Genomic DNA, 12645 nt, shown 5'->3' on the forward strand with positions numbered 1-12645 from the left:
TGCTGGGCCGATCCTGGTGAAAGAGAGAGGAGGGGGCAAGGCTGAGAGGCCCCTCCCTTGTCTGGGGGGGGGGGACAGGGGCTCCCACAATTTGGCCAGTGTCACCCTCCCCCATCCAGAGGAGACGTCCGCTCCCCGCAGGCCGTGCTCCACCTCCACCCCGCAGGGGGGAGCCCCCCGTCCAGCCGTGCCCCCCACCCCGCCCCCAACAGCAGCCAAGCCGGGAACCTGCCCCTTCTCCCCTGCGAGGGCTGCAGGACTCCCTGCCCCCGCAGCACCAGCCTCCCCCCATGTCCCCGGGGTGGGGTGGGGGAAGGGGGGATTCCTTCTTCCCATTGCCCAGATCCCACCCCCACCGGGCTGCCCAGACGGGATCCAGGGGCTGCAGCAGTTGGCTGCTTCCCCAGGGCTACCAAGGAGCCGCCAGGAGAAGGGACGAGATTCTCCACGGCGCTGCAGCCGTTCACACTGGGACCCGTCTCACACGGGGGAAACTGAGGCACCAGGGAGGGTGAGATGGGCTGCACCAGCTCAGATTGGGAGTCTGTGGGAGAGCCAGGAGTAGAACCCAGGAGTCCTGGCTCCATGGGCAGCTTGGGACTCCTCCACTTGGGGAGGCTGGGCGGGCCCGGACTGTGGCCCTGCCCCAAGGCCTGCTGCCACTCAGCCTCCTCCTGCCAAAGCCCCGCCCCCACGCCCCTCCACCCCGCCCACACTCCCCTTCAGCCCCGCCCACACGCCCCTTCAGCCCCGCCACACGCCCCCTCAGGACCCCTTTGTTCCACTCCCCTGACCCCCCCGGCCCACCACTCACGTCTCTTCCCCCGAGGCCCTGCCACTTGTGCCTCTTCACCCCCACCCCAAGGCCCCCCCCCGCCTGCCTCTCTGCCGTTTGCACCCCCGGCCTCTCCCCCCACGGCCCCATGTGGCCGGATGGAGCTTGGGAAAGGGCGAAGTGAGGATGGGGCCGTGGGGGGAGAGGACGCGCGGGAGCAGGGCCTCTGGGTGGAGCACGGGCCAGGTGCCTCCCCGGGCCTCTTACACCCACCGCCCCTGCCTGGCTCCCGGCCTCCCCGGCTCTAACCACTAGACCCAGCGGCACTGGGACAATTTGTATAGTGGGAGGTGCTGAGAGCCAGTGAACAAACCTGTAAACCCTGCACAGGATGGAAACCACTTCAAGCCGGGGGGTGCACAAGACTGGCCCCCACTCCCTTCCCAGAGCCAGCGGTGGGACCTGGATACCCTGGCTCCCAACCCCCACTCTAACCACTAGCCTGCACTGCCCTCCCACAGCTGGGGAGAAGAACCAGGAGTCCTGACTCCCAGCCCGGCCGTGGGTGGAGCAGGACGTACTGGCCATGGGCTCAGCTGGGCATCGCTTACCATCAGGCTGGATGGTATCCCAGTGCTGACCTCCAGACCCACAGCTCTGCTGGTGCCCCTCACTCCCGACCCGCAGCCCCCTTGGTTCCCCCCAGCACTGACGGTGCCCCTCACTCCCGACCCGCAGCCCCTGCTATCCCAGTCCTGACCTCCAGACCCACAGCTCTGCTGGTGCCCCTCATTCCCGACCCGCAGCCCCTGCTATCCTAGTCCTGACCTCCAGACTCACAGCTCTGCCGGTGCCCCTCACTCCCGACCCGCAGCCCCTGCTATCCTAGTCCTGACCTCCAGACTCACAGCTCTGCCGGTGCCCCTCACTCCCGACCCGCAGCCCCTGCTATCCTAGTCCTGACCTCCAGACTCACAGCTCTGCCGGTGCCCCTCACTCCCGACCCGCAGCCCCTCCTATCCCAATCCTGATCTCCAGACCCACAGTTCTGCTGGTGCCCCTCACTCCCGACCTGCAGCGACTGGGCTTCCCGCGGAGCTCCCCAGTCACTGCGCTGCCGGTGCCCCTCACTCCCGACCCGCAGCCCCTTAGGCGTACACCAGCTCTGACGGTGCCCCTCACTCCCGACCCGCAGCCTCTGCTTTCCCAGTCCTGACCTCCAGACTCACAGCTCTGCTGGTGCCCCTCACTCCTGACCCGCAGCCCCTGCTATCCCAGTCCTGATCTCCACACCCACAGCTCTGCTGGTGCCCCTCACTCCCGACCCGCATCCCCCTGGATTCCCCGCTGAGCTACCCAGTTACTGCGCTGCCGGTGCCCCTCACTCCCGACCCGCAGCCCCTACTATCCCAGACCTGACCTCCAGCCTCACAGCTCTGCTGGTGCCCCTCACTCCCGACCCGCAGCCCCCTAGTCTCCCTCCAGCTCTGCCGGTGCCCCTCACTCCCGACCCGCAGCCCCCTGGTCTCCCTCCTGCTCTGCTGCTGCCCCTCACTCCCGACCCGCAGCCCCTTCTATCCCAATCCTGATCTCCAGATCCACAGCTCTGCTGGTGCCCCTCACTCACGACTTGCAGCGACTGGGCTTCCCGCAGAGCTCCCCAGTCACTGTGCTGCCGGTGCCCCTCACTCCTGACCCACAGACCCCTGGGTTCCCCCCAGCTCTAGTGGTGCCCCTCACTCCTGACCCGCAGCCCCTGCTATCCCAGTCCTGACCTCCAGAATCACAGTTCTGCTGCTGCCCCTCACTCCCGACCCGCAGCCCCTCCTATCCCAATCCTGATCTCCACACCAAGAGCTCTGCTGGTGCCCCTCACTCCCGACCCGCAGCCCCCTGGATTTCCCGCTGAGCTCCCCAGTTACTGCGCAGCCAGTGCCCCTCACTCCCGACCCGCAGCCCCTACTATCCCAGTCCTGACCTCCTGCCTCACAGCTCTGCTGGTGCCCCTCACTCCCGACCCGCAGCCCCCTCGATTCCTCGCTGAGCTCCCCAGTTACTGCGCTGCTGGTGCATCTCACTCCCGACCCGCAGCCCCTTAGGCGTCAACCAGCTCTGACGGTGCCCCTCACTCCCGACCCGCAGCCCCTGCTATCCCAGTCCTGACCTCCAGACTCTCAGCTCTGCTGGTGCCCCTCACTCCTGACCCGCAGCCCCCTGCGCTCCCTCCAGCTCTGACGGTGCCCCTCACTCCCGACCCGCAGCCCCCTCGATTCCTCGCTGAGCTCCCCAGTTACTGCGCTGCTGGTGCCCCTCACTCCCGACCCGCAGCCCCTTAGGCGTCAACCAGCTCTGATGGTGCCCCTCACTCCCGACCCGCAGCCCCTGCTATCCCAGTCCTGACCTCCAGACTCTCAGCTCTGCTGGTGCCCCTCACTCCCGACCCGCATGGGTCACCCCTGGAGCAGGTTAAAGCTGCAGGTTGACAGTGGGGTTGCTGCCCCTGTGAACAGCTGCTGTAGCACCACCTGGGCAGGACAGGGAGACCCAGTTATACCCCTCCCCCGCCCCAGCCTGTATCGGGAGATGGGAGCGCTCACACCCTGGGGCCCCTGAGTTGGGACGGAGGGAGGCCCCCGTGCACCAGGGATGCTGTAAGGGCGAACAGGGGCACCCACCCACGCACCCGAGATCTTCTAGGGGGGGAGAGTGGCACCCACACACCCAGGATCTTGTAGGGGGGGACAAGGGCATCCACACTCCGGGATCCTCTGCAGAGGGACGGACACCCACACATCCAGGATTCTGTATGGGGGGCAGAGGTACCCGGACACCTGGGCTCCTGGACAGGGGATGGGGGGCACCGAAACATCCGGGATCTTACCTGGCAGGACAGCGGCGCCTGCAGCTCGACATGAGACGGGGGCGGGGGGAGCAGAAGCATCTCCCAGTTCCAGGCTGTCCCCGTCTGGCCAAGGCACAGAGCTCACAAGCAGAGTTTAAAGCTCCAGCTGCCAAACTGCAAAGCAAGCCGGGCCCTGTGGCTGGTGCCTTTGATCCCAGCGCCTGGGGAGGCTGAGGCTGGCGGATCACTTGAGCTCAGGAGTTCTGGGCCCAACTGCCCCCTCCTGAGACCCCACCCAACTTCCCGCCAGTACCCCACCCCCTACTTGTCCCCTGATAAGCCCCCTGGACTCCCATGCCTATCCAATTGCTGCCTGTCCCCTGACTGCCCCTCCGAACCTCTGCCCCATCCAACGCCCCCTGCTCCTTGTCCCTTGACTGGCCCCTGGAACCCCCTACCCCTTCTCCAACCTTGTAATCTTGTGGCACTGATGTGTTATAGCTTCATTTTATATCGGCTTACAGGGCGGGAGTGTGGGGGGGGCACCACCATTTTGGGCCCCACCAAAAATTATACAAACCTGCCGCCTATGGTCAGGGCTGCACCCTGCCAGGCTGAGCCGGTGTCTGTGCTAAGCTCGGCATCAATCAGGTGACTCTGGGAAGTTCGGGGTCCCCAGGCTCCCACAGGAGGGTGAAGCAGGTCACCCCTGGAGCAGGTTAAAGCTGCAGGGTGACAGTGGGGTTGCTGCCCCTGTGAACAGCTGCTGTAGCACCGCCTGGGCAGGACAGGGAGAGCCAGTTATACCCCCCCCCTCCCCCAGCCTGTATCGGGGAATGGGAGCACTCACACCCTGGGGACCCACCCACCAGAGATCTACGGGGGGGAGAGTGGCACCCACACACCCAGGATCTTCTAGAGAGGGACAAGGGCATCCACACTCCGGGATCCTCTGCAGAGGGACAGACACCCACACACCCAGGATTCTGTATGGGGGGCAGAGGTACCCGGACACCTGGGCTCCTGGATGGGGGATGGGGGCACCAAAACATCCGGGATCTTACCTGGGAGGACAGCGGCGCCTGCACCCCGACATGAGATGGGGGCGGGGGAACCAGGAGCATTTCCCAGTTCCAGGCTGTCCCCGTCTGGCCAAGGCACAGAGCTCACAAGCAGAGTTTAAAGCTCCAGCTGCCAGGCAGCAAAATAAGCCGGGCTCCCTGGCTGGTGCCTGTGATCCCAGCGCCTGGGGAGGCTGAGGCTGGCGGATCGCTTGAGCTCAGGAGTTCTGAGCTGCAGGGGGCTGTGCCGATCGGGTGTCTGCATTACGTTCAGCATCAATATGGTGATTCCTGGGAAGCTCAGGGTCTCCAGGTTGCCTAAGGAGGGGTGAACCGGCCCAGGTTGGAAACAGAGCAAGTCAAAACTCCTCTGTAGATCAGTAGTGGGGTTGTGCCTGTGAGTAGCCACTGCAGCGTAGCCTGGGCAAGACAGTGAGACATGGTCTGTTTTAAGACCCCCCCCCCCCGCAGAGCCTGGAGGGGGGGATGGGAGCACCCACACGCTGGGGATTCTGACTTGGGGGGGAGGGACGCCCCCTGCAACACGGGTCTTGAAAAGCGGAACAGTGACACCCACAGAGCCTGGATGTGAGCAGGGGAACCACACACGGGAGCTAGTTCATGGGGTGGGGGACACACCCATATGCTCCGTTGCACCATTCTTAATGAGAAGAACGGGGGCATCCACACAACACGGATCCTTAACCGACGGGGGGACACCCACACACTCCACTGTTAACCCGGAGGGACAGGGGCACCAGACACCCCCAGTAGCGTGGAGAACCCCCACATCCACCGGATCCCTCATGGGGGGTAAGACAGAGGGGATTGTAATGGGGTCCAGCGCACCCATGCACCAGGGATTGTTAAGGGTTGAAGGGACAGGGACACCCACACACACTGAGATCACGTCCTTGGAGGAACGCAAACCCTCCACAGAAGGACCTGGTCTGTTCCATGATGGCAGCCCAGCCTGGGTGAGTCAAAGTCTCTTTTTATACAGGCACACCCCAGAGCGCCTGACTAGGGGGAGAGAGACACCACCAACCTGAGATCCTTAATGGTCTAGGGTGCCCCCACACACCAGGGATTCTTATGGGTGGGAGGAATGGAGACAGCCAGACACACTGAGATCACTTCCTCCCAGGAGCCTGGGCCAGACAGGGAGACACAGTCCCCCTTTACAGATCTGCCACACAACCTTCCTCCCACTCCCTCCACACAATGTTCTTATCTGGAGGTGAAGCCAGGGAAATCACATGGAGGATTCTTATCTGGGGAACTGGGGGGACCCACTTACCACCAGAGATTCTTAAGGGCAGGAGGAACAGGGACTCCCACCTCTGCAGCATGGGGGTGGGTCGCCTGCTGGGATAATCTGGGCATATTTCACCTCGTCAGCTCCCTGCCATTGCCTTGGGGGCCCCTTGTTCGCTGCCTCTGGTACCCAGTTTAGCCTCCTTCCTGAGGGCTGAAACACTTTGATCTATCTAAGGTCTGTGGGATCAATACGTGTCATGGTGTAATTCTGTGTTATTTGGGGGTCAGACTAGCTGAGCTAATGGCCCCTTCTGCCCTTAAACGCCATGAAAACATTTCCCTGGTTTCTCCTTGCGCCTGACAGACACCACGGTGAGGGGCCCAATAGAAGATCCTGGTCACGGCGCTCTGGCTCTTACGTTACTTGGGGACGTCAGCGCTTTCCTAGCAAAGCTGCTGCTAAAGCGCTGGATTTGGGGAACGGTTCGGCTCCGGTTCAGAGATCTGCCTGCGGGGTGTGAACCTGCCACGAGGAGCGGGAAACGCAACCAGCAACGGGAGGCGTTGGCTGAGCTCCGGGCTGCCCCCGTGTGGCCAAAGCTTAGAACTGAGCAGCGGAGTTTAAAGCTGGCGCTGGGAGGGACCTGAACACGCGGGGCACGAAGGCTCCTGCGTGTAACGCTTGTTGGGTGGGCAGCTGAGTGTAGCTGATTGCCGGAGTTCAGGGCTGCACCCCGGGGTGCTGAGCAGGTGTCTGTGCTCAGGTTGGCCTCGCTATGATGGTTTCTGGGAAGTTTGGGGCCACCAGTTCCCCCTAGGGAGAGGGGAGCCAGCCCAGGAAAGGAGGCTTTCAAAACTCTGGTACCAATAGACAGTGGGACTGCCCCTGTGAAGAGCCGCTGCAGCCCCGCCAGGGAGAGCCGGTCTCTCTTTATGCAGCCCCCCCCCGGCACCATTCCTCAGGACGAGGGTTGTGCTCAAAGATCTGTGCCCCGTGTTTTCACCTCTGCGTGAAGCGCACAGTGCAAATAACCCTCAGCACATCAGCTCAGTTCCAGGCTCCACTTCCACCCGCTCAGAGCACAGAGCTCCCAGGCTGAGCCTGAAGTTGGAAGCGGGAGACTCTGTAACCAGCCGGGCCCTGTGGCTGGTGCCTGTGATCACAGTGCCTGGGGAGGCTGAGGCCGGTGGATCGCTTGAGCTCAGGAGTTCTGGGCTGCAGTGGGCTGTGCCGATCGGGTGTCCCCACTACATTTGGCATCAATATGGTGATCCCAGGGAAGCTTGGGGTCCCCAGGTTGCCTAAGGAGGGGTGAACCGGCCCAGGTCAGAAATGGAGCAGGTCAAAACTCCCCTGCTGATCAGTAGTGGGGTCACGCCTGTGAATAGCACCTGCAGTGTAGCCTGAGTGAGACACAGTCTCTTTTTATACAGACACCCCCCGCAGAGCCTGGAGGGGGGATGGGAGCACCCACATGCTGGGGATTCTGACTTGGGGGGAAGGGATGCACCCAAGCAACACGGACCTTGAAAAGGGGAACAGAGACACCCACAGATCCTGGATGGGGGCAGGCAGGGAAACCACACACGGGAGCTAGTTCATGGGGTGGGGGACAGAGACACCCACCAGAGATCCTGGATGGGAGCACCCACATGATGGGGATCTTGAACTGGGAGGAGGGAAGCACCATGTACCAGGGGTTCTGAAGGGGGAACAGGGACACCCACACACCAGGTGTCTTGCAGCAAGAGCTGCGGTCTTCATTTACACAGAGCAGTGATGGGGAATTAACCACGTCCCTTGCAGAGCTTGTTCCACTAGATGATTAGCCTCATTGTCAGGGCCGGCTTCAGGAAGTGCGGGGCCCAATTCGAACAGTTTCGATGGGGCCACGGCAGGGATGACTAAAACAAAAAAAAACCTTAAAAAAAACCCTTTCATTTCTTCCATGTATTATTTACTTTCCATGACTATATAAATAATAACAAAATTATCTATTACATACATTGCATCATATATTAATTAGCTGATTTGCACTTTCATATTAGGAAAATAATTTGTTTTGATAGTTCTCCAACTGATTTTCTTCACTGTTTATTTTATTAAAATTTATAAATCTTTCTTTATTCATCTAAAATTGCCCCCTCCTTCCCCAGCGCTGCCCGCCCGTGGAAACAAACCCTCCTTCCCCAGCTCCGCCCCATCGAAACAAGGTTTGGGGGCGGCGGGCAGGAAGAAACAGCACACATGGGGTGACCAGATCACAGCAGTAAAATAAGACCTGCCCCCTCCCTGCTCAGCCCCACCATCACACCCCTATTCACCCCTAACCCCCACTGGCTTGCTGCATCCCTCCTAGTCAGTCCCCACCACTCGCCTCCTTTCACCTTCTCCCTCCTGCCAGAAACCCCCATGCCCACCCCTAGAGCTCCTGCTGGCTCACTGCTCGCCTCTTTGCCCACCCGCCACTTGCCCCTCACCCCCCCCAAGTATAATGCCTCATTCAAAGACCCAGGGGTCACTATATTACTGCACACTGCAGTCAATCAATGCAGTTGTAGATAAATCTCTGTATTATGCATTTTTGTATAACTTGTATATCACTTTGTAGTGAACCTTGGTAATATGTTATAGCAGGCCCTAAAGGTAGTGTAATTAAGGTAAAAGAAAAATGTCTTTTTGCTAGAAGTAGAATAAGATCTTCCCCCCACTTTGTAATCAGTTGCCCTGTTGAATGGATGAGGTGGGACTGAGGAAGGTGTGGAAGGCAGCACCTCCAGACACCTGCAACCCTTGGAGAGGGGCTGGGAGCCAGACGGAGGAGAGCTTTGCCCAGGCTGAGTGGGACGGAGTTTGGGTGCTGGGTGCAGGCTCTGGGCTGGGGCACGGGGTGGGGTGCAGGAAGGGTGGAGGGGTGCAGGCTCTGGGCTGGGGCACAGGTGGGGTGCAGGAAGGGTGGAGGGGTGCAGGCTCTGGGAGGGAGTGCGGAGGGCTGGGTGCAGGCTCTGGGATAGATTTTGGGGGCCGGAGAGGGGGTGCTGGGTGCTTGGGGGGGAGGGGAGGGGAGGGGACTGCCATCACATGTGGCTTGCTTTCTCCTCTGCTGCCCCTCACCATAGCCTCGGTGGGGAATGGGGCTGCCCCTTGCCCAGTGTTTGCAGGAGTGGTGGCTGGGGGGAAACCCAGTCAAACTCTGGTTTTACTCTTTCGTTGATGGGTCACTTTAACCCATTACACACCCTTTCCCGCCTCTCTCACCCCCCTTTTCTACTGGGCTTGTTTGCTCTTTTCGGTGGAGCCAGGTGAAAACCACAAACCTCAGTGAGAGCAACAGGCTGGAAGACTAGACTGAACCCACCACCCAGCCTAGTCCATCCCAGAGCCCAGGACTGAGGGCAAATGTCCCCCCACCCCCGGGGCACCTGCTTCCACTCCTGGCCTCTCCCAGCACTGCCAGCGATTCTGTATGGCTGCATGAGGCGGGATTTCAACCGGACCCCCCCCCCCGCTAAATTCACCCCTGTTTTGCAACCACTCTGCACCAAGAGCACCTTCCTTCCCTGCCCTAGAGCTGCTGGATGGCTAGTAAGCTCAGCTGGGCATTTGATTGATCTGGAATATTATCATGCCCCCCCTCAAAAAAACCTTAATATCCACACAGCTTTGGGGGGGGATAGCCCCCCCCCCAAGACGGTCTAATTTATTGATGTAGGGCAAACGAAGGAGCCATAGTTTTATGGAAATATTCAGCCCCTACAGAGATCTTGCAGCAGGGAAAGCAGAGTTGATGGGAGGGAACTGGTCTGGATAGAAGCCCCAGTCCTCTTCCTGTGCAAAATAATTTGGAGAGGGGAATCAGATCATGCCATGCCTCAGTTTCCCCTCTTGCCGGGGCGGGGGCGGGGGAGAGAAGACTCAGCCTGCCGTGTTGCAGACCGTTCGCATTCTCCCCTCTTGATGTATTTGGTTTCCTCCTCAAACCCCCCTCTCTCTCTCACCTGGAGTTCACAGCACTAAGTACCGGCTCGGGGCTTTTTTCCTGGGTTACATGATCCCGACTTTAGTTTTGAACCAGACACAGGCAGGCACCAACTCACCCTCAAACAGCAACACCACGAAAACCACAAAACCAACCCAATATTACAACCCTGCGGGGAATCACAGGGTCAGACACTCACGGCTGGAAGCCCCAGCAGCTGCTCAGGTGAGTGAGGTGCACGGCAGAGATTCCTGTCTCCCACCGGACCAGAAGCTCCCTTGGCGTCTCCTCCAGGTGAGTGCCGGGGGTGGGGGAGGGGAAGGAAGGCGGCAAAGCACATGTGCCTTCTCCCCCCCTCCCCCCTCCTGACCTGCAACACCCAGGCGGCTGCCTCTGCCTCAGCCGGCCAGGGTCTCTCGTTGCCTAGCAACAACAGCTGCTGCTTCCGGGAGAGACGCTGCCGGCGCGGGGCCCAATTCGGGGGAATCGGGCAAATCGGCCTAAAGCCAGCCCTGCTTGCAGCCCTCCTCTTCCGCCCTGACTGATGGGGGGAGTATTGAGCCTCCCTCCCTTAGGCCCGTCAGCATCCCTGGGGAACACCAACGCCACCCAACTGACTTTGGGCCAGTAGGTCAACCAATAGGGCTGCCTCCCAGGCCAGGCTGCAGCCCAGCTTCAGGACTGAGAGGAAATGGAGCTCGCATCCCTGCCTACAGGACTCCAGGCATGGCCAGGCTTCTGGATCAAACATCCCCTCTTGTGCTCAAGTCACAACAGCTAGCGGGTAAAAGACAGGCTTTCATGGCATTGGAGAGAGCAAGATAGAGCCTTGGAAGACCCAGCAGGGTTTGTGGCACAGGAATTGCCCTCAGATCCTACCAAGACTTCAGCTCAGATTGCAGGATTCAAAGTCCCGAGTGCTGCCCTTACACCATGGGACCAATAGGGAACCCCCAGACCTCTGCTGAGCTCTGGTGAGGATGACCCTGTGGGGGCAGCCCTGCATTTGCTCATCAAGTTGTCATGCAGCAGTTTGCTGCATCTCCCAGAGGCCTTTCTTAATCCAGCCTGAGAGGCCAGTGGGTATGTGAGGAAGTTGCCCCTTCAGTCCCAGGCAGTACATGGCCCTTCCTAGTGAAACGCCAGTACTGGGGAAAAAAGGTCAAGTAACACCCTAGAGAGATGCCTTCTTCCATACTGAAGGGAGTGGTTCCTGCTTTACCTAACCAGGGACTTGAACCCTGGACCCTCAGATTAAAAGTCTGATGCTCTACCAACTGAGCTAGCCAGGCTCACATATAAATGAAGCAAATTTTGTGCAGATGAGAAACTCGTCATGAAAATGAGGGCAGGAAACAATACAGAAAACCTGCTACTCTTGTTCTCTTAGCAGTCCTAGCCCCAGCCTGCTCCTCCATCCGGCGCCCTGACGTCTTATTCTTTTTTCAGTTAAATATCAAATCCAGGAGAAAACACAGTTATACAAAGCAAAACGAACTCACAAACAGAAATGTCATTGGAAATACAGAAATAAAAAAGGAAAATGCAATCCCCATCACTTTATCGTGTCTGGGCCATTCCTGTATCGAGAGCACCCGCGAAGGTCCCTGTCTGCTTATGAGAAACCTGGAGGAACTCATACCACAGCCTGAACATGAAACTCAACTGCTCCCAGGTGCCGCAGGAAAATCCTTTCCCTGCTGTGACATTGCACTCCATAGGATTTTATGAAAATATGCTAATAAGTGTGAATATAATGTAACTGGAACATTCTTCATGCAAAAGGTCTCTTGTAAGGTATCATTACACCGCTTATAATCTACTGTGTGTGTTCATCCTATTTGTATGAACCGATCATTCCTGTATCTGAAACTAGAAATATGAACTATAACTCTGAGGTCCTGTTGTAATGATGCAAAGTGTGGGCCATTAATAGTGGTTTGGACTCTTGATGGCTCCCATTAACCAGGACAATTGACTGGAGATGGCTCTGTCCTGCACCATTTGTGAGTCAGGCCAGGAAGAATGAAGGCTTGGGGGTCTCACAGGACATGTGACCATGTCACCTGGTACAGGAATCCATCTTAAACCTGGGGCTCTTCCCCAGGAGAGAGTCAAAGAATTCCTGCCTTGTACCAAAGCTGTATAAGGGGGTGGAACTGAACAAACATGGCTGCAGTCATGAGACATCCCCTAGCTACCACCTGAGCTGGAACATGGACTATACGAGGTGAAAAGATTGGGCCCAGACATAAAATAAGTCTAGTCTGCAAAAGAAGCTTATTGAAAGATCTCTGAGGGTGAGATTTGATCTGTATTGAGTTTCATACTGTATTAGGCTTGGACTTGCATGTTTTTGTTTTATTTTGCTCTGTGAAAAATACAAGGTCCATAGAGAAGGAAAAGAAAATGCCCTAGAAAAGTCTGTGTGTGTGTGTGTGTGTGTGTGCGCGCGATGGGTGGGAGGGTGTCTAGAAACCACTCTCCTCTAGTTTCTTTTCTCTGATTTCCTGTAGAAAATCTGAAGCAGGGATGCAAAAGCCATTGCCTTCTCTGAGGCTTAAACTCAGGACCTTCAGATTATGAGACTGACATGCTACCAACTGCGCTAAGAAGGCTTGGAAAAGTTTGAGGCTCAGTGTATATAGGACCCTCCTACAGCAGTGACTGGGACAGGGAAGGAGCCAGAGATGTGCTGGAAGAAGCAGGGAGCTCTGGTGACCAGAG

General features: G+C 58.6%; 2 non-coding genes across 2 annotated transcripts; both read right to left on the reverse strand.

The window, feature by feature from the left end:
• Positions 1–11137: 11137 nt before the first annotated feature.
• TRNAK-UUU lies at positions 11138–11210 on the reverse strand. Its single transcript has one exon. It is a non-coding gene; the product is annotated as a tRNA-Lys (tRNA).
• A 1253-nt stretch (positions 11211–12463) lies between these two features.
• TRNAM-CAU lies at positions 12464–12536 on the reverse strand. The gene has a single exon. It is a non-coding gene; the product is annotated as a tRNA-Met (tRNA).
• Between the last annotated feature and the right edge of the window lie 109 nt (positions 12537–12645).

The sequence above is a fragment of the Mauremys reevesii genome, linkage group 12 (assembly GCF_016161935.1).
Source record: "Mauremys reevesii isolate NIE-2019 linkage group 12, ASM1616193v1, whole genome shotgun sequence".
Taxonomy (NCBI): Eukaryota; Metazoa; Chordata; order Testudines; family Geoemydidae; genus Mauremys; species Mauremys reevesii.